The sequence below is a fragment of the Xyrauchen texanus genome, chromosome 36, assembly GCF_025860055.1.
Source record: "Xyrauchen texanus isolate HMW12.3.18 chromosome 36, RBS_HiC_50CHRs, whole genome shotgun sequence".
Classification (NCBI taxonomy): domain Eukaryota; kingdom Metazoa; phylum Chordata; class Actinopteri; order Cypriniformes; family Catostomidae; genus Xyrauchen; species Xyrauchen texanus.
The window spans coordinates 27773590-27796977 of record NC_068311.1 but is presented as its reverse complement, the minus strand read 5'-3'; the positions used below and the strand labels follow the sequence as shown (position 1 = coordinate 27796977).

Here is a 23388-nt window from a genome sequence, read left to right as displayed (position 1 = left end):
TGGAAAAACCACCCTATTATTACACTGACAATCATAGAGCAAGAGTGGATCATTTTCAGTTAATCCTCGAAATGAACACATTAATTGGGAATAATTTAAATAGTTTAACGCATTAATTTTTCTTAATCACAGTTAACGCATTTACCGCTAATAAAGCATAAAGCAGCATAAACACTTATCACACCTTTGTGATGTGTCAGTGTGTCCGCTCTACACCACACCACACACACAAATTCTATTCCAATGATCAAGTGATGGAGAAAGGACTTCTTAACACTATTTGTTGTACAAAACAAGCCAGATGGGACTTGTGACAGATATCAAGTATTTTATAGCCTCTGTTATGTGCAATTTAATTACCACAGAAGCACGTCAAGTCTTAACTATTATAAAAACGTTGCCTGCAGCGCTTTTCATGTGGAGTTCAAAGTGCCGCTTGACGCTGGCAGTGACACTCTGACGTGCATCACGAGTGCGGCTTTACGATTGCTAACAAAGCAGATAGCCACAGTCTGCAAGGTGATTAATATTGTGGAGGATGACAGTTTAAGAGATTCAATGCACATTGCAATAAATATGCAACATATGGAAGGGCTAGTTCTTTTAATTAGTCAACCTCCCACTAGACTTTGGGAAATGTTTAATGTTACTGGAATCTGTACTATTTTGAATTTGTACTATTTTGGTGCATTTCTATCTTTATACTGTGTGAAGACTTTGTTTGGAGAATGATAATAAGGCATTATGTTGTTACATATTGTTTTGTTTTCTTTCCTAAAAAGCAAATACATGTATTTTGGCAGGAAAAAAATATTTATAGACTCAAAAAGATTTTATATAGAATATTAAAAGTAAACAGCCAATCCAGTCTGATGAAACAAACTCTGCATGTTTGCGTATCCTTGCATAGATGCCAGATTTCTCAATAAGCTGGAGATATTGTACATAGTACATCTCAAATTCATGTGCTGCCAGTGAAATACTGAGCACATGAAAGCATTGTGTTCCTAGACTGACCCCAAAATGTCTTGTCTTGTGTTTTGATATAGCAACAAGCTTGAGGAACAAAGGCTAATATTCTGTGATGCAGTGTAAGAAACCAAACTTGAGAGATTCTTTTTTTATATGTGGTAGCTATTCCCCATTGTTGTCTAAGAATTTCTTATGTAAAATTTGACCTAAAATGACTCCGGATATAGCAGCAACTGGCATGTGTTGCCCACATGTGTTGAAATGTCATCCCATCAGTTGTTGTGCAGTTGATCTCTTGCACCTGGCTTTTAAGATCTGTTTTAACCTCTGATCATTGCCCACCTGCAGTAGAGCACTCTGTTGGCCAAAGAAGAAGCTTCCTGCCTGCAGTGGAAAAGCTGGCTTACATCGCTGCAATAATCACAGACTTTCCAGATACTGACCAATAGCAGCTGGCCGTTGGAGCAGTCTAATTGCAAGGAGAAGGACTTCTGTCTTCTCTAAACATTTCAATGCCAAGATCAATGTGTCAGCTGCAGGATAGCCACAGCCGCTGGGCCTGTCGCTCATTCCCTGTTTCCGTTTCATTTTCTCGCTCCTCATCAGATGGAGTGGACTGATTATGACAGAGTAGGAGCTCTGCTCCAAAGTGAGATGTGAAATGTGGATTTGGAGCCTTGTATAGGAAAGTACCGAGTGTCTCTCAAAGTGTACTGCCAAATGATTGTTCACAAGTAAGGTGTGAAGGCATTTTGTCAGCAGCTCCTCTTTATTCCAAGAGCAACAACACCAAATATATCCAAACAACAGAGGGTGTGAACAAATTTTTCCAGCCATGCCCACATTCACATGTACTTATGACCTTGAAAATAACATTCACAATCTGCTCCATTATTCCCCACTGCTGTCTTTTTTATTCAGCTGTAGCTCCAACTGACAACTTTTATTTCTAAGACATAAAATGCGACTGTGAAATGTAAGTGCCTATTGGCAGCCATAGAGCGAAACAAAAATCCCATTATTTTCTCCATAGACTAATTGATATTTAGCTTTAACTTATAAAACTTTAAAGAAAGACCTAGAGTGAGCTTCTGTTGAAACCATCAGTCCACATTATTTCAACATGTTTTAAAAATCATGTATAATAATGGAATTCTGGGTGAAGAACTACACTACCCATGATCCTGAAGAGAAAAGATCCACCAATCAGAAAATTGCAGCAAACAAATCATGTCATATGATCTTTGCAGCAACTATCCTACACTCCCAGTATTTTTAATCTCTATATATATTTGTATATATCTGAATATTTAGCAATGAACTTAAAAATATTGCTACTACAACTTTAAATCAATAGTTTTATATTATTTATTTTTAATTCAGTTACATGTTTGCAATGCTTTACTGGATTGCAGTTAATTCCCTCATTAAAGTTGTTAAATACCCTGTCTTGTACCTTTTATATTGTTGTCCATTTTTTTAACAACTTTTTTGCTTTAAATCAAAGTTTGTAATGTTGTTATTCACCTCGGAGCTGGTTGGTTTGGTTTATGGCTAGAAAAGTGGTCGGGCACTGTTAAGCTCAGTAGTAGAGGATCAACAACTAAACATGCTTAACAGTGGTCCACATCATCAGGCAGTTTTTAAACTGCTCGAGCCCAAGGGGATGCTGAGATGTCATTCTGGTCAGCTACAAGTCATCCTTGTGGAGTTTCCCCTATAGAGATAATGTACATCTCTGTTTTTTCCCTAAAGAGAAATAGAAAGATAAAAGGAGACAGGCCACAAGGTCAGATCCAGGGATTTATTTAGCCCCCTAAGTGGAATAAACCGTGCCAAGGATGTCAGAGGGATGTTGGAAACCAACCATTTAATCATGTTGACTTCTTTAAGCTCTGGGAAAAAGAGCTTTGTCAGATGTTGACATTTCAGTGAGTTTGTGACAGATTGAAGCTAACTCTGGGCATCTGGCAGGATTTTGAGGATTTTTTTTTTTTTTGGAAGCGTGGGTGCAGAGTTTTGCCAGCTCTTGTAGGACAGTGTTAAATTGATAACAGTTGTCCATAGGGTTATTGAAACCTTTGTTCGCTTGACGCCATTTTGCCAGAGAAAAACCACATCTCAAGATTGTTGTATCTAGTTCAGATTGATGGTGGTAGTCACCTCTTTATTTGACCCCAGTGCAGAGACTAGTTCAACCATGCTATTCAAATATATTTTAGACTCCATGTGAGTGAATCTTATTTTCTTTCCCTGATGTCTTTCTTTTCTTCTCTGTCATTCTTTTCAACGCCCACATCCTTATACGTTATCATTGTACAACTTAAATGGAAACTGCCAAGCATTTCAGAGTCTCGGAACTGCACCATCAACCCTCGGCTGTGGTACGAACAGTGACTGTTTCTTGGCTTGGCAGCTTATCATCATCTTTATGAAGTCTGGCCTATGACTGTGTATGTGTTTGTCTTTTCTGTAAACAACAAGCGAACACACTCTTTTCTTCCATTCCTCCTTCTGTGTCTGAGAAAGATAGAGGGATATGGGCAGGTGCAGTGGTTCCCAATCCTGTTGCTGGAGTCCCCCCAAACAGGGTTGGGAACCACTGGGCTGGTGGAAAGGTGACATCTGTTCATAAGCTTTGATGGTCCTTGTCTTTCTGGGTTTCTTTGGACTCTATCAGCAGGCCCATGTGTAGAGTGAGCTGAGTTGATCACCTTTCCTCCCTTCATCCTATTCCACTGTCTCTCCATGCCAAAACGCCCCCAGGCATTTGACATCTCCACAAACACTCTATTCATCCTCTATTCATAACCCAGCACACATTCAGAAAGAATATGTGAGCAGTCTTGACTCATTCTCTAGAAGGATGCTGTCTCCAGAACGCATTGTGTGGAGACACCTTGTTTTTAGATGTTAATTTACTTTTAAAAGGCTTTAAAATGTGTCTCAATTTGTTGACATGTCAGTAAATCTATATTTTCTATTTTGACATGTCATTGTTTGCATGTAACAATGTTCCCAGGAGTACAGCAAACATGTCTGAGCAGCATTTCACAGTGTTACATTGTGACAAAAGTGTGAATGTAAGCGTACTTTTGTTTAAACAAAACCGTGTAGGGATGTCCAATTGCATTTCATAGCATAATGTCTCAAAGGAGCATTGTTAAGCAAAAAAAGGTGTCTGGGATGTTAAATGAAGAGCTTGGTCTTTCTAGATGATTGTGTATATTAGTCGGAGCGATGTGATGAGTTTGAGGTGACCAGAACAGAAAGTTCATCAGTCTCTCGCCTGCAGAAAGCTCTTCTTGGAAATTGCAAATATAATGGATGAATGGCTACTTGTGGCAGACAGGTAGAAAGTGTGTGAACTGAAGTTAGGAAAACAAATGGCTTCACTGTGAGTGTGACAGTCAATAGCAGCAGAAACTTTCAGAAGTGTTTGTGACAATACTGTGTACAAACTCAACTCAACAAATACATAAATTTGCCATGACTTATTTATCAAACTTGAGTTTGGCGCTTCACCTCTAGAATCCAAGATAGTTTTTAGCATTAAAAAAAACAAAAGTACAGGAAAGTACCATGAAGCGATTTTGATCTTTTTGACATGGAACAGTACTATGGTAATACCATGCTGTTTGGACATGTGGACTATGGTAAATGTTTTTGGACAATACCATATGGAGATTTACATTTACATTTACATTTACATTTATGCATTTGGCAGATGCTTTTATCCAAAGCGACTTACAGTGCAATTATTACAGGGACAATCCCCCAGAGCAACCTGGAGTTAAGTGCCTTGCTCAAGGGCACAATGGTGGTGGCCGTGGGGTTCAAACCAGTGACCATCTGATTAACAGCCCTGTGCTTTAGCCACTACGCCACCACCACTCTAGATGTCAAAAGTACATGTACTTCGGTACCAAACTGATAGTAAAATGAAGAAAAAAGGAATTAAATCAACCTGCTCTCATTGAATAATGTTACCATACCAAAATTATTTGCATCATGGCTGTCTCCTGGTGAAATAAACTCTAGAAGTGCTAAAACAGCAATTAATGTTATACACTTTCACACAAATCACAAGTATGTGTAATAACTCATGTAATAACATTTTGCAAAAATGTTGCCACATGTCATTTTTATCAGATCAGGCTAAACAAGACATGTTTATACATCATCAGCAGTACCTAGGCACTCATACGATGTTTGACAGATAGGCGGATGCCAGTGTTGTGGTACTCAACATCGGTCTTGGTCTCGAGACCACTTTTTGAAGGTCTCAGTCTCGTCTAAGAATCAACCGCATTTTTACTCGGTCTTGTCTCGGTCTCAGACAAAGACGACTCTGCATTCTATTTCAAGACCGGTCAAGACCACAACGGCGGGGATATCACTAAATTGCCTGTGCATTGTCTGATTTATATAACATCATTACTGTGATTGGATGTAAAACTTCCTGCTGCAAATCCAAGCAATATCTTGACTCATTTCTAATTTGTAATTTTTGTTACTGTTATTGGCTGTCACCCCTCCTCGCTCCCTTCACACACACTCCAAGAAAGTGAATGTGGGAGACAGGAGAAGAAACTGTGGCTGTCTGAGAGAAATCAACCAAGTCTTCTGTAATTCAATTTGGCTACGTAAACCAGTGTTTCCCGACCACTGTTCCCACTAATGTGCCCTGAAAGATTGTCAGGTGTGGCATGGAAAATTATTCCTAATTCCTAAAAATAAATAAATAAATGTAAAAAAAAAAATTGTATTTTAGTGAAGGCATAGAGATGGTAGAAGAGTTTTAAAATTGCCAATTCAGTATATATTCCATTACAAAGTATTTTATTCAATTAATTTAAATATTTTGTCCATCATAATATTAAAATAACATTTTGCCCACAAAATGATGCTTCATCATCACACTTGTAGTAAAAACATTCAGTCAGTGAACTTAATGAATGAATAGAATACAACAGGTGAATTGTTTTACTCAAAGACTAAAAGCTGTTTATTTGTGCACAGCATAGAGTTAAAGATGTTATGAACTGATGTGGCTTACTTGTTGAGTTTCTCTGATGAAACTTAAAAATAATACGAGAAACTGTTATATACGAATAATAAAAGCAATTTCTCCTGTTTTAAACAAGTGTAAAAACAGCGTGATACCAGGTGTAGATTCTGAGGTACTGTAATCTTCACGGAGCACGTTTGACATCAGAACCAGTGAATGGAGGCCGGGCGCGGCTCCCGGGTCCTAGTGCCTGCTGATCCATCCTGTTTCATTGTGACTTGTGTGGGGGTTTTTCTCTCTATCAACAATGTGATTTTGACCCGGTGTGACTTATAGTCAGGTGTAACTTTATTTCCGGAAAATACGGTAAATAAATAAATGAATAAAAAAAAAAAAAATCTTTGTTGTGCTGTTGCAAGATTTAATTTGCAAGAGCAAACCTACAAATTGGAAAAGACACAAATTTGTTGGTTTTTCATTATCCAATTAGCGCTTTTGGCATCTGTGATCTCATTATACAGCATACCTATGTTACTTGCATTTTTGCAGAGCCAAATTTCAAACATTAGAAGTTCAAGCTACTAAGAGAGACAGAAAAGTTCTTGAAAAGGAAAAATATCGACGATGGTTATGTGGGATAGTGGGGTGCCATGGAATTTTTTAATCGTAAAAAATGTGCCGTGGCAGAAAAAAGGTTAGGAAACACTGACCTAAACCACAAAGAGTTCATCTGCAAAAATGTGTTCAAAAGAAAACACACAGCAGTATGTATATTCTGTAATGCAATGCTTACTGAGACGGCTGGGACCACGTCAAACTTTTATCGGCACTTAGAAAGGAAGCATAAAGAAAGATAATCTAAGTGTAAATGATGCTAGCAAAGCTAGCTAGCTAATGTTAGCAATCTGCCTCTTGCTGCATTCCATTCAACTTGGAAAGTCGAATTTTCCAACTTCATATGGGAAAAGTGCAATGGAACGCCACTTGAAGTCGTAATAACAACTTGAAAAGTCGGGCGGAAATTTTAAACTCTGATTTCGCCGAGATTCGGGTGCGTGACATCACACAACCTGAAGATGTACAAAATAAGTGATAAACATTCACATTAATTAGTCAAAGTTCCTACATTACATGATATTAAAGCGTGTTTAACAAACGTTAGCAGAGTAGCAGGTGTTCAAAACATGGTCAATTCTTCTCTCTTTTTATAATCGTACACCTGTAGCACAAATGTTAGCATTGCAGATTGCTTATGAATTGGATTGCTTGGTGATATCTATGGTGACAGTCAAACACCTGCTAAGCTAACGGGAGCATTTCAGTTTTGTTTCCATGAAAGTCATCTTTCGAGCATCTGGCATTGGAATTACTTTAGTCAGAGATCTGAGATATCAAGTGGAATATCTGCATCTGTACCAAAACTCATCTTCACCCCTCACCCGAATAGATTTAGTGAGTATTACCTATACATATTAGCTTATTAGCATAGATGTGGCTGTATTTACTCTTTTTTTAGGGTGCTAGTTTTAGTTGCTTGCCAGCTATTTGCCACCTAGCTAGGTGCCAAACTACCTAATTTAGTTAACATATATAGAGGGATGTAGCTAATGCAGTGTTAACTTTGTGAGAGATTGAGGGGACAGGGCATGTTGTGACAAATGGTTGTTCCCAAGTTACATTTTTGCTTGTGATAAACAATGACGAGACAGGCCACACAAAGCTATGTAGCTAATGTATATAAAGTTACATTACATCAACATTAGCTAATGTCAGCTCCGATATAAATGCTATATGGCACGGTAACACTCCCTCACTTGGGTGAGAGAGCTAGAGATGTGACAGCAGAGCGTGTAGACCAAGTAATGCACCTCCACTCAGTGTTGCTGTCAAGACCACCTAAACTGAGACCAAGTCAAGACCAAGACCTGAGTGTATCGAGACTGAGACAAGACCAAAACTTTGAGGGGTTGAGACAAAGTTGAGTCCAAGACCAAGGCAGGGTGAGACCGAGTCAAGACCATGACCAGACCAGTGCGAGTCCCACACTGCATGACACACTTACGATACATTGTGGAACATGCAAACCATAGGCACTCCTAAAATGTATCTGAAAGATCCACATTCCCATAAAAACACTCACAGAAATCTAATGAAGATTCCTCTTCAATCACCTCTTTTATTGCCTTATACACTGGTGGCTAAAAGTTTGGAATAATGTACAGACCATACTCTTAAGGAAAGAAATCTGTACTTTTTTTCACCAAAGTGGCATTCAACTGATCACTATGTATAGTCAAGACATTAATAACGTGAAAAATTACTATTACAATTTGAAAAAAGTTCAGAACTTCTTAAACCACTTCAAAGAATCCTCCACATGCAGCAATGACAGCTTTGCAGATCCTTGGCATTCTAGCTGTCAGTTTGTCCAGATACTCAGGTGACATTTCACCACACACTTCCTGTCGCACTTGCCATAGATGTGGTTGTCTTGTCGGGCACTTCTCACACACCATACAGTCTAGCTGATCCCACAAAAGCTCAATGGGGTTAAGATCCATAACACTCTTTTCCAATTATCTGTTGTCCAATGTCTGTTTCTTTGCCCAGTCTAACCTTTTCTTTTTGATTTTCTGTTTCAAAAGTGGCTTTTTCTTTGCGATTCTTCCCATAAGGCCTGTACCCCCGAGTCTTCTCTTTACTATTGTACATGAAACTGGTGCTCCCCCAGAGACTATTACGCCGGAGGCTCCACCCGCTCCCCCAGAAACTATTACGCAGGAGGCTCCACCCGCTCCCCCAGAAACTATTCCTCGCGCGGCTCCTCCCGCTCCCCCAGAGACTATTACGCAGGAGGCTCCACCCGCTCCCCCAGAGACTATTACGCAGGAGGCTCCACCCGCTCCCCCAGAAACTATTCCTCCTGCGGCTCCACCCGCTCCCCCAGAGACTATTACGCCAGAGGCTCCACCCGCTCCCCCAGAAACTATTCCTCCCGCGGCTCCTCCCGCTCCCCCAGAGACTATTACACCAGTGGCCTCCTGACACAGTCTCTGCCCAGCGGCCACAGAGAAGGACTTGCATACAGAGAGGCTTTTGCATTGTGCCACTTTATATATATTTGACATTATTTACATTTTCATCCTTGAGCTAAGATCAGATACATTTTCACATGTAATGAGCAAATAAAATGTATTTTAAAAGTAAGTGTGTATATTTTGTCTCGCATGTCACAGAAACAGCCATAACATCCAACATGAGTCAACAAGACTATATTTATTTCACAGATTCACAGTCTTGATGTGACATGAGACAGTTACATCTCTCTCTCCTTTCCAGTTCTACATGCAATATCTTCGTTTTCATTTCATGCTCCTCCTAAAAATACTTTAACTTATGTTCGTGAAATTCTATAGCCAGCCTTTCAAAAAAAGTGAGTCTTTTGTTCTGGTGACCAGTACTGGCAGACACTGCCACCTTTGAATGAGGATGTGGAGGGTAAACCACCTTGCAAATCTTCATTTCTGTCCTTATGACTTTCTCCATGAAACAAGAACAGTTCATATGTATGGTCGAATTAAATTAAGATCACATAACCCTGAAGCAAAGAGAAAGAAAAGGAAAAGTGAATGTACTCATATGCTCAATGTAGGTGTGTGTGATCCATCATCTGAACTGTCTAGATGGTCATCATCTGGTATGTTCCTGAAAGGTTGCTGACTCTCCAATATTCCTGACAGTAACTCATCCAACTGATCAGTTTCTTTATTTAAAGGTCCTCCGCCAGTCTTAAATCTCTCTCTTCAGGCTTCAGCAGAAGTTTTTTAGGTTTATTTTTATATTCTTCCACAACACGTATTGAATAGCAACTGTAATGTCAACCCAGTGATTTCACAAAACAGTAAGGTAATAAAGCTAAATTCTTACCTAATGTTGTATTGTTCTTGTAGATGTGTGTTAATTTGCATTGAATTCCTTACAAACAGATTTCCAGACTTTTCTTTGATTCCTTAGCTGATGTGTGCAGTTTATCTTCAATGATGGGGTGTCACAGTTTTCTCATGTTCAGTAAAGTTTTATGATCACAGTGTCTTTTCTACTGCCATTGTTTTTCCTTGGATTTGCTTCTCCAGTTCCATAGAATTTTAGGCTTTTCTTGGTCATTCCATGTTTTTTAGGCAACCTCGGTCCAGCAAATTCAGACTAGCACAGGTGGTTTTAAATTAATCTTGTTTACTATAGTTCAGGACTCCATAGTCCAGTTGTAAGTAATAGGTACTTAATCTGTGTTTCAAAAAGACATTTTTTAAACCATGATTAACTATTCTAGATTAAGGCCTACTCTTGGCTTAATTTAAACCCTGTCCGGGAAACCGTCTGTTAAAGTCATTCAGTTGGAATGCCCAATGATGTCTTCTTCAACATTATTTTTAACCTTGTTATTGATCATTAATGATAAGTCTTTCTATTTTAGCATTAAGGGACAACCGGATTGAACTGGTTCGAGCTTCATGGAAGGAGCTGACCATCAGCATCAATGACGTGACTCTGTCAGATGAAGGACAGTACACATGCTCGCTCTTCACCATGCCTGTCAAGACTTCCAAGGCCTATCTCACAGTTCTAGGTAAGAACTCCCATAGATCAGTCTCCATCATCTACATCAATCTATGGTTTAAGGTCAACACACCCATCACTGATCTGAGGTCAGTGTGTTCTTTTCACAGGTTCTTGTTCTCTTGTTGCAGTTTGGCAGCATAGAGAGTGATGGAAATGAGAGTATTTCACACTGGTTGATAGAGACATGAGATGCGTCACTGTGACTGTGATTTGCTGTATGATCAGCCCTACCATTAAACCTGCTAGATTCACATAGTATTAGGACATTTATTTGCTCTCTTAATTTTCTTGAAAATGTAGACCTGAAAGTACCTCTATAATATTCTACACACCATATAAACAAAAAACTAAACACAAGATGGGAGAAACCATATTTATCCATGATAGAACTATGTATAAAATAGAGGACTTTCTGAATTAAGTGGCAAAATGAATGCGTATTTTGTTTCAACCTGCAGCCTTATATGTCACAATGTACAACCGACACTCTTTTTATTTTAAGTCAAGTCTGTTTTATTCGTAAAGCATGTTTAACAATACATATTGTGTCTGTACTGAAATCCTCCAATTCTGTTTGTATCTCAGGTGTTCCAGGGAAACCAGAAATCACAGGCCTCTCGAGACCAGCTCTAGAGGGGAGGATGTCACACTGATATGCACCACATCTGGCAGCAAACCTGCTTCCGACATCCGATGGTTTAGAAATGACAAGGAGGTGCAAGGTAAACAAATCCCACTGGATCGACAAGAACTGATCGTCGGCTGTGAATGCTTCGTTTTTGTTGGTATGGTACATAGGAATGTGCATCTTTATACAAGCACTTTTATGACTGTACTTTCACTGATAGCACCCATACATCACCCAGACGTCTATTTTTTGATGTGCGTGTTTATATCTGAAAGATGTATTTTTTATCATTTGTAAGATGTATGTATGGAAGATGTGGAGTGCCAATTAAATATCAATCTATTCATTTGAAAATAAAAATGTGGATAAACCAATTTATAAATGGACAAATAAATAGACACATTTAAATGTTGCTTTTCTTCATCTATTTTCCAATGGCTTTTCTTTTTAGTTTTATTTTGGAAAAAGAAAAGGCACTGGCAAACAGATGAAGAAATGCAACCGGCAAATGAATGAAGAAAAGCAATGGCCAAATGCTGTTTTAAAATGCACATTTTGCAAAGGTGCATTTAAAATGACTTATTAATATACTATTTAGTTGTCATATTTAATTGCATTTGAAACATGAATTCAAAACACAATTTATTAATGCACAATTTATCTGTTAAATATAATTTTTAAATGTGAATTATATAAACATATTTAAATGTGTCTATTTATTTGTCCATTTATAAATTGGTTTATTTATACAAGTTTTTATTTTTAAATTGATAGATTGATTTATTTCTTCATTCTTTTTTATATTTACTCCGCGTCTTGCATACGTATGCCAATAAGTCTGTCTCAGTGTAATGTGGACTCAGGCTGGTTGGGATCCATATGCGGTTTATTAGAAAACAGACTCGTTAATACAGGCGAGGTTCGAAGAATGAGCCAACAGGAATATGGGGTGGCTGTGGCTCAGTTGGTAGAGCGGGTCGGCCACTAATCACAGGGTTGGTGGTTTGAATCCTGGCCCACACGACTCCACTTGCTGAAGTGTCCTTGGGCAAGACACTGAACCCCAAGTTGCTCCCAATGGCAGGCTAGCACCTTACATAGCAGCTCTGCCGGCATTGGTGTATGAGTGTGTGTGTGTGTGTGTGTGTGTGTATGTATGGGTGAATGTGACCCAGTGTAAAGTGCTTTGAATACTGTTAAGGCTTAAAAAGGTGCTATATAAGTGCAGACCATTTACCATTGCAGATGTTAATAAGCTTTCCAGTTAAAAAGATCTAAAATAGACATCTCGGAGATGTACATGTGTTTTCTGGGTTAGCTCTTTCCAAAACATTCTACATGATTTAACTTCTATAACCCTAGACGTTAGAGGATAGAGACATAATATATATATATATACATTTTTTTTTTTACTACTTGTATTGCTGTTACTGACACTACTACAAGTTAAATTAAGGGGTGGGTGGCAGCCCCAGGCCCCCAAACGGGTGAAGGGACTGCCTATAATAAAACTTGTAGGGGCTCCTGTTCTGTTTTATTGAATAAGAAAGTTGTTTTTTTGTGATGTATTTAGAATGGGATTGACACTGAAGATCCTCATCTTCACATGATAAGAGTAGGGCTGTCAATTGATTAAAATGTGTATTTGTAAATTAATTAATCAATCAAATCAATCACATAAAAGGCTCCCAAATGAATAACATATAACAGTCACGACCCACCAGTTGAGAAACACTGGATTAGACTATACAAAAAGTGGTTTGGAGACAATATTTGGTTTATTTTATTCACATATAATAGTCCATTGTTCAAGGTAGACTTAAGAGAGCTTCTCACAGGACACGTTCTTGCATTTCGTCTTAACACATACATCAGACAGATGATTTTGGAGCGTCTCACTGTGGTTGAGTTGCATTGTACTGATTGTCAGCATCTCTAGCCATAAATGGCATGATTTTAGGACACTGTGTCTAGTTAAATGTAGTTTGAAACATTAAAAAACAAGTTTCAAGGCCTTTACACTCTGTTCCGTCCAGGTGTCTTTAATCAGCTGTTGGTTTGTCGTCTGCACAGCTGCGCATAGCCTGTACAGCTGGAGCTGCGCTTACTGCCTCCTGCTGACTAAGTCTCACAAATATGAAGTATCAATTTTGAATTGCTCCTTTGTTAGGAAAATTCCTTATTACTGTGACTTCATTCATTGTGTTAATCTTTTAACATGTATTTGTATATAATTAATCACACTGGATTAACACATTAAATTGACAGCCTTAGAGTTATGAATCTTCTATCATTTAAATATGTTCAAAAACCAGAGTTACTATACAGTAATTGTCAGTGTGTTTACCTTTATGCTGAACAGTTGTGTTTATAAAATACTAGCAAGTAATTTTGGTAATATATTCAGTAGTAGATGGTGCATAATGATTAAGTAAAGCTGTTACAGAAAAACAAATCAAATTCACCATTACTTTGAGATTAAGTTTATCATTGTTCCTGAAATCGCTTTCTAAAATAGAACCATACGAGACCAGCTCGTGTCTTACAAAATACACAAAGGCAGCAAAAAATTTATCTATACGACTCCATACGACAGTGGTTTAATCATTGTTTTCAGAAGCGATATGATAGGTGTGGGTGAAAAAAACAGATCAATATTTAAATCAGTTTTTAACATATATTCTCCTCCCTGCCCAGTAGGTGGCGATATGCATGAAGAATGCAAGTTGCCAAAAAGAAAAATAGTAATGTGAAAATGAAAGTGAAAGTGGAGATTGATAGTAAAAAATAACTTAAATATTGATTTGTTTCTCACCCACACCTATCAGATCGCTTCTGAAGACATGGATTAAATCTCTTGAGTTATATTAATTACTTTTATGATGCCTTTATTTCCTTTTGTAGATTCAAAGTTTTGGTCAACATTCACTTGCATTGTATAGTCCTTAAAGAGACTAAATATTCTTCTAAAAATCTTTGTTTGTGTTCAGCAGAAGAAAGAAAGTCATACACATCTGGGATTGAATGAGTGTGAGTAAATGATGAGAGAATTAAATTTTTGGGGTGAATTATTCCTTTATTTACAATTGTTTGTCCAGACAAACATTTGAAAATGTGCAAATCCTGTTTAGTACTGCCGATATGCAGAAAATACATATTTCACCTTTAAATCTATAGCAAAGGAATTGTCAGGGTGAACAATTGTGCACCACAATCTTAATCACCTTGTCGTAACTTTTTGAATTTACCTGTTGAATGATAATGTAAGTTATTCAACTCTTGTCCCAGAGGGCAAACGGCCTGCAGAGTTTATATCCAACCCTTATCAAACACACCTGTATGACATTTTCAAGTAATCCTGAAAACCTTGATTAGCTTGATCAGATGTTTTTGATTAAGGTTGTAGCTAAACAATACAGGACAGTGGCCCTCCAGGAATGGAGTTAAATAGCCCTTATTTCAAATAACAAAACTAATTTAAATACAGTTAATCCAAACTTAAACAAATACGTTAACTCTGAGATCTTCAAATATTATTTAGTTTCTCCAAGGACTGTGGCTTGCATGTCTCAGACAGGAGCCCCAGTTGGCTGATTTGGTGGTGGTGATTGATGGCCCGAGACGCTGTTAGACAGGCCCGATTCATAGATGGCATTCATGCAACCCGTACTTAAAGGCCAGTGACATGTGAGAACATGGCATCACAGCCAGACTTCCTGCCACTCACTCCAATTCAAAGAAATCTCGGCCTGTGATCTGTTCTCATGAGAAGGATTGAATCGGCTTCTAGAGACCAGCTTGGCAGCCCAAACAGAATATGTAACACAGCGAGACACCGCTCACTTTAGCAGGGTCAGAGATATGAAGCCTGGTGGATTGGGTCATGTTGATGGATACAGAACTTTAAATGCAAGCTGTGCTTGCAGCTCTTGAAACGCAAGCACAAATGCTAGCACACATAGAGAGCATTGTGTGGAGGACCAGAGTATAAAGTAAGTGTTCATGAACTGATAATCTGTCGTTTTCTCAGAAAATGGACCTAAAACCGCCACGAAACGTATAACAAGCGTCATTTTGCAAAAAATGTAGGTATAGAAACTTGGTTTTCTGTGATTAGACTTATGCCTAGTGGACAATAAAATGGCAGGGGGGAAAACATTCTACATTTAGGGACCAGAACATAAAAATGGGCAAAACATTTCTTTGCAGTTAAGCTCATCTTTAAAAAGGTGATCAATCTTTCTGAAGCAACAGATGATGAGGAGCATCTAGAGGAGCTCAGCAACGCTGCAGGCAATGTGAAGAGAGTGTTTGACTGACACTGGTGTTTAAATTTCTGGATAGGATCAGCCCACGGTGAGAGAGGAAGAGAGCTGTGCTTTCAGCTGCCTTACCATGCATAATGTCTAGCTTTCACACCACTGACCAGATATCACACTGCACCATATTCCACAGCAATTAGCATCAACACTTTTTTTTTTTTTTAATTCACCACCAGCTGCTGTATATGAAATTAAGGCGTATTGAGCACCAGCAGGGTCTCAGATTCACACAGAAACTCATAAATCTTAAATTTTTTTAATATGAGCATGATATAGATTAACTCTGCTTACAAAAAAAGAAACAAAAGAAACAAAAGTACTGTGGTATTACATCGTTTTTGTTTTTTTAACATAGTAACATTGCCATACCATGATTTTTGGGACATGTATCATATTAATACCATGGTATTTACTCTGAACAGGGGCGGAGCCAGGAGTTTTTCAAAGGGGTGATCTGACAGGGGCAAGCGATCAGTCTGTGGTGGCACAGAAATGTTCGGGCAGCATTTTTATATGGGTGGATACGACACCCGGAACGGAGAGGTGCGGCGACCTTGGAGTGCGCACGTGTTAAGTTTGAACATTTGTACAGAGATGATTTCACCTCTAAAGAACTAAACTGTTCCAAAAAAATTACCAAAAAAAAAGACTAAAACAGTCATTGAGTGGGGTGGCCAATGGGGTAAAAACCAACCCCCTAACTCCTCCACTGACTCTGGAGTACCATGTAAAAAACATGTGAATATGGTAATCATTCAGAATCATTGTATAGCATTAAAGTACCTTGGTATTACCATTTGATACCATTATCGTTCCATGGTCCCACCACAGTACTTTTTGTTTGAGTCACAATGATGGAAGATGACAGTAATTCAAAATTCAAAATGCATTTCAGTCCTATTCTGTATTTTATCATTAATTATGCTGTTTTACTTGGAAACATGTCACATTACGGAAGTAAAATGCATCTCATGCTGAAACATACGACCTGTCACATACATATATCACAAATGGATCAACAAAATGCCCAAATATACCATTTTTAAAGCATTTTCAAAACAATTAGAAAATAATAGTGTAGTATATATTCTGTTATATTTTGCATTATTATTTTTCATGTATCAAAGAGATGATGCAACAAATTATATAACAAGATTCATCCACGCTGAAACTTTATGAGACACAATTTGCTGTCAAACACATTTTGAGCTACACATTCAGTAAACTAGGACTGTAGCTAGTGGGGTGAAAGGTGGTAACGATTCAAGGGGCCCAAGGGTCCAGGGGGCCCCACAACAAATTCTAAACTGTATGTTTGAATAGGAAAGTGGCCCAGAGCAATATACAGTCAGGGGGGCATCACAAATGTATTTTCTCAGGCACTTATTGAGTCTAAATAGACATACAACTTACAGCTAAATGACAATAGCCAAATCATACTGTTCATGTAATGTACTTGATATAGTTTACTTCCATGTTGTTTTTTCGTCAAATACTAATGTCAAATGTAAATTTAGTAAATCACTGAAACATCAGCACCACCTTGAGGAAAAAACTACATGTATGATATGTATGTGTGCATGCATATGGCATATTGATAACTCAAAAATAATGGCATTGTATAAATATAGTATATTTTATATTATTCATAAGAGAAAAGTTAAGGAATTTACTTCACTATCTTTAAAATAAATGCTACTTGGTTTGATATTTTGTAATATAGTGCATTGGTTTTCATAAATGTTTAATTGTGGCTTCATCGTCCTAAAGTACATTATATTAGGATTTTTTCTCTGAGTGTGTTTCTGCTAGTTTGATTAGATTTCTGTTCTTCTTTGAACTGTAACTGATCAGATTATGAAATATTTGCTACAACCACAAGAATATTATTTAAAACTGATTGTAACAGGTAGGGGATGGGCAAGGAGGAGGCGGGAACTGGCAGAACAGTCAACTTAACTTTAATGACAAAACTCAACTTTAAACAACATAAAACAAAGATGCACACACATACACAGTGGCCGTGTGTGTCTCTCTCTCTAATTGGCGTCTCTGGCTTCCCTTTATCTTGCTCTCCCACTGATTAGTTGACTCAGGGCAGGCCGTGCACCCTCACAGCTCGGCCGCACCCTCCTCCTCATCACACTCCTCCCCCGCCCGATTCAGGCCGGGGTGCCATACAGACTGACCTACTCCCACCCACCCCATCTCTGAAGGGTAGACGCTGCCCTTCCAACCATTCTGCTAGCTGGTGGTCCACCCCACCTCCTGGGAAACTGGGAGAGAGACGAGGGGAGGGAGAGGGGAGAAAGGAGAGGGAAAGGGCAAGTGGGAAACAGAGAGAGAGAGAGAGAGAGAGAGAGAGAGAAAGAGAGAGTAAAACTTGCTTGCTGGTCCCCAGACACGCTGTCGCCCGGTCCTCAACCACACCTCCGCCCTCTGGCGGACGACATACATTCCTCCCTGGTCAGACGGCAGCGAGTCTCCGACCTCTGCTGGATGGAATGGCTCCTCCCCTTCCTGGCGGATGGCAGCGGTTCCTCCGACTCCAGGCATCCAGCAGTGACTCCTCCATCCCCCGGCGGACGGCCGCGGCTCCTCTCCTGGTGAGCAGCGGTGAGGACTCCAAGACAGCGCATCCCTCCACCCTCCCGTGTTTCAGCCCCAATGTAACGGGAAGGGGATGGGCAAGTAGGAGGCGGGAACTGGCAGAAAAGTCAACTTAACATTAATTACAAAACTCAACTTAAACAACATAAAACAAAGATGCACACATACACAGCGGCCCTGAGCATCTCTCTCTCTCTCTCTCTCTCTCTCTCTCTCAAACTGGCATCTCCGGCCCCCCTTTATATCGCTCTCCAACTGATCTTCTGATTCAGTGCATGGCCCAGCACTCTCCTCCTCATCACAATGATATTGATGTGTAAATGCATTAGGTTTAAGATTAACGCTTGCCTAATCACACATAATAAACAGCAATTATAATATCACACCCTTATAAAATCGCACCAGATGTTAATACCATGGTACTTAAAATATACTATGGTACTGAATGATTATCATATACATAGAGCATGGTTTTTACATGGTCTATATGCCATTAACATGGTACATGCCTAAAAACCATTGCAATATAGTATTCTTTTGTAAGTTAAGTCATATGCACTGTCAAAAGTGGTAATTACCTTAAGGAGCTTTTTCTACCTGGTTTAATCCTTAAAAAAATTTTTATTGGTGTTACTTAATGTATTTACGTTCAGTATAAAGTAATATTATTGACTTTTGAATAAAACCAGTTACCAGTTAGATGTTACCACCTGAAGCACATTTTCTGTTCTGAAGTCTATAGAAGAAACCATTACCCACCATGCAATACCTATAAACATAATCCCACCTCATATAATTAGGTTAGAGCCCCTGATGCAAAGCATTGTAAAAACTTTGTACATAACATACTGTATAAAAGGTAACCTTAAAAACCTTTAAAAATGACCTTCATGTGATAACATCTAAATTAACTAGTTTTATGCAAGTTAAAATAAAATGTAATATGATGGAATCAATCCGACTAGAGGTAACAACAGAAAAAATTATAATCTTATATAGAAGATTCTGATGTGGTTTTTGTGTGTCTGTGCTCGGACAGGTCAGAAGGAGGTGAACGCCACTGGGAGGTCATTCACAGTGAGGAGTATAATACACCTCAAAGTGGACAGGAAAGACGATGGAGCAGCTTACACCTGCATGGTAGAGCACATAGCTCTGGGCTCTGTGCCATACCAGGTCACAGAGGTGCTGGAGGTCCACTGTGAGTCAATGCTTTAAGATCACTTTCACTCCTGAATTTAAAGCTATTTTTTCCCCCAAAAATGTGGTGTAGCTTGACAATTTCTTTCTCTCAAGTGCCGGGAAGGCCATTTAATTTATTTATTTTTTCCTTTGAAAAGTTTGTTATATGGTTCATTTCAGTGTTGGGTGTAACGCGTTACAAAGTAATGTGTTACTGTAATCTGATTACTTTTTGCGGTAACTCAGATATGTAGTTCCTTAGCTAAATGAAGTAATCTGATTAGAGTTACAGACATGAATAAAATGTAATTACTTGGATTACACATTTGTTGCTCATAATCATATGAATTAAGTAGAATGCATTTTAAAATGTATTACCTTCCCATGTTGGTACTTCTATATGTGTTGCTGTGTCAGCTAATGAGCATGTGCTCTAACAAACCACCATTGCATAGAGGACATGTATTGAGGAGATGGCAGATGAGTCAGCTGTGTTACAATGGACACAGCAGAGTGTAGCTTTTTATTCAAATTGAAAACTAAAGTGAAGCGTTTCAAGTTTTCATGGGCTCACAATCAATCTCAGCGAGCTCTGTGTCAGCGTGCTCCCAGCCCTGGCTGGAGGAGAGAGGCACGCAAGGCTGGGCCGCCGACAAATCCTCAAATCTATGGCAAGCCAAAGTATTCATATACGCCTGGTCGGGCATCTGATTGCACACTGACCCGTCAAAAGCGTGAGCTTTTACAGCAAAACACGTGTCCGCGATGTGCGAATTGCCATAAAAATGCGCGTTCTCGAGGTGTGCTTTGGAGTCACTGAAAACGCACGTTTTTGACATGTGTTTATATAACAAAAATGGACGTTGAATACGTGCTCGAGTCGGACAAAACGCACGTTATGAATGTGTAAACAGGTAAACTAAACAGGCAGTGCAAACGTGTGGATACAATTATAAAATCAATTGGAATGATAACAACAGATTAAGCTTTGTATTTTACACATCTCCTGCTACATCATCTGTGACTACCTCTGCTGTGCCTACCTGATCCCTCCTCTTTGGGTGGAAGAAACTACTGATGTCAATTAATCAATCAATTAATCATTAATCAAAATAATTTGAAATAACACCAAAGGTATCGCCGAGGGTTCAATTATGTGTACACTTGACAAAGAATCATGAGGCATTGGGGTCGAAAGTCGGAAGAAATTACAACTGGAAAATGTCCATTTCCAGGGTTTAGGGGTGCTGTCCAAGGTGCTGAAATAAAAAAAAAATAGTCAACTTTACTAGAAATCAAGAGTTGTTTTTGTTTTTTTGTTACAAAAATATTTTTGAGGATAACAAACCTGCAGACAGAAACAATCTCATTATGTCAACCTGAGTGGGAGGAGCCAAAGCACTACAACAACAACACTGAACCTCAGAGAAAAATACAAGAGGTCAGATACATTTGGCAAGCTGATCATATACAGTGTGTGGTGTATTTTATTGACTCCAACTGGGGAGCTTACAAAGCTTACAACTACCTTACAAAGTTTTGGCCTTGATTGAAGATATATTTATCCATTTATCCACATGAAAGAGCACGTTCTTTTCGCCTGTTTGGACACTTCAAACACACGTTTGCACTGCCTGTTTTGTTTACCTGTTTACACATTCATAACGTGCGTTTGACCGACTCAAAACGCACGTATTCGACGCCCATTTTTGTTATGATAAACTCACGTCAAAAATGTGCGTTTTCAGTGACTCCAAAGCGCACGTCGAGAATGTGCGTTTTAATGGCAAATCACACCTTGAGGACGCAAGTTTTGCTGTCAAAGCTCACGCTTTTGACGGGTCAGCGTGCAATGATGCCCGACCAGGCGTATATGAATACTTTGGCTTGCCATACAAATCTCCATGCTCCGCCCCATCCTCACGCACCTCCCCCGGGTGTCCCTCTGCAGCTGCCGCGGGAGGAGAGGGGATGAGTTTCGGGTGTATTTGGAAAACAGCACTTGTTCCCGTCTGACAGAGGTATATATCGCTCACAAGGTGGAAACATTTGCAGAACGGCATCTTGAAAAAGACGTCATCAAGCTTTTTATGTTCTTCAGCATATTTGAGATAATAAAGTTGTTGCATTTTTAGAAATGCATTGGATCTCTTTAGTCAAGTTGCCGTCTTTGTCATATTGTTGTAATTTGGTTAATATTTCAGTCAATATTAAAGTACTAAAAGAGTTATTAGTGTCACATTAGTTTTTTCACAGGTTTGATTAGGTTTTAGAAAGTAACTTCAAAGTAAATTAATTAGTAATCTAATTACTTTCCAGATGAAGTAATTAATAAAGTAATCTAATGAAAATTTCCCCCAAAAGTACTTAGTAATCAGTAGTGGATTACTTTTTGAAAGTAATTTACACAACACTGACTCATTTCCATAAAAATAGATTATTTAGTCATCTCTCAATAATATTCAGTGAATTAAATATTTTGTTACATGCTGTTTATCACTATATACTGTATTTGTGCAGTTATATAAATGTGTATTTTTTTCTGTAGTTGTATTAGTTTGCATTTTTGTTTGATTCGGTCATCCTAATTGAGATCCTTGTTTTTGCTCTGATTTTCTTTAAAAAAAGAAGGCGAAAAAAGACACAACATAATATTATCTAATTATGCAAATGTTGCCCCCTCTAGCGAGAATCTCAACAAACAAAACTGTTGAAATTGTATAATTTAGGCTAAGACTGTGTTCTAACCATGATACAACAAATTCCAGCATCAAGTACATTTTCTGTTCTCACTGCAGTGCTGGTAAGTATCCTGTACCATGTGTCAAAATAAGATTTATGGCCCCTTTTTTTGGACCCCCCCACATCATTTCAACAATAGAGTTGTATAAAATATAATTCATTACATTTAATATGTATATTTATCACAAATAATCTTACATTTTTCCAAGCAAAGTCATTTCACAAGAACTTCCAAGTGATGAATGAGTTCCTGCTGGTACACACGGACCTGGGGTGGGAGGGGTTTCAGGTTAGGCAGATCAGACCAGACAGGCCCTGTGTATTTCTGTACAGGAAAAACAAGTGGGCATGATGGGTTTCTAAGTTCTTCTATGATTTTCTTTCACCAAGACCATGGTGACAACCAAACATGTATAAAGAAGAAAAAAGGGGAGAGAAAAGTTTTTTATATATATATGTATATACATATATATATAATTTAAATGTATTCAAATATTATTCATTGGTTTCCTCTGGTATATATTTCTGTTAATGTTAATTTCAGTGCATTGAAATAGTAGTTTACAATATTTAAGTTTGCCTGTGTACTAAAATGTATTTGTAATGTGTGCAATCCTTTTGTTTTGTTTACTTTTGTTTATTCAGATGCTCCTCAAGTAAAGATTGTGCACTCAGTAATAGTACCACAGGAAGGACAGTACTTCAAACTGGAGTGTGTCTCCAAAGGAAACCCACTGTGAGTCTGGATTTCTTTTAATCACCTTTTCGGGAACGTTGTTAGAATGTGATGTGTCTTATAAAGTTGAACTTGCAGAATCATCACATCTCAAGGCGGACCTTATCTGCATACCGAGAACAAAAAGGCAATAATGTTCAATCAGATCTTGATATTTGGGAGATATTGAGTGAGTCTTTTAATAGTTTAGAAACTATAAATAACTCTTTTTGTATGACCTTTTTTGAGATAGAGGACAAAACTATAAAAAGTTATCTCAGCACAAATGATAAAAAATGTTTGACTACTGAACATATCTTATGACACTACAGCTTGCAGGGGCTAAGATTATTTTATGTTATAGACTTCCATTGTAGGTAGGTTTATTTCTGTTTTTTGTTCGTATTAAAAACTGAGTAATGAAATAAAATTATTTTCAATTGACGGCACGCTTATAGAATAAACAAGTTTTAAAAGCTGAAAGTTAGTCTGTAAGTTAAAATTGTTCATTTGCACAAATCGGTCCTTTCGAACAGTTTGTTTCAAAGAATCGGTTCAAATAATTGTGCATCGGTTCTTTGCGTAA

The 23388-nt window shown here is 38.4% G+C and overlaps 1 pseudogene; it reads left to right on the top strand.

Annotated features, from left to right (window-relative positions):
* Nucleotides 1-23388, top strand: part of LOC127629699 (cell adhesion molecule 2-like) — an 83054-nt pseudogene that overhangs the window by 32426 nt on the left and 27240 nt on the right.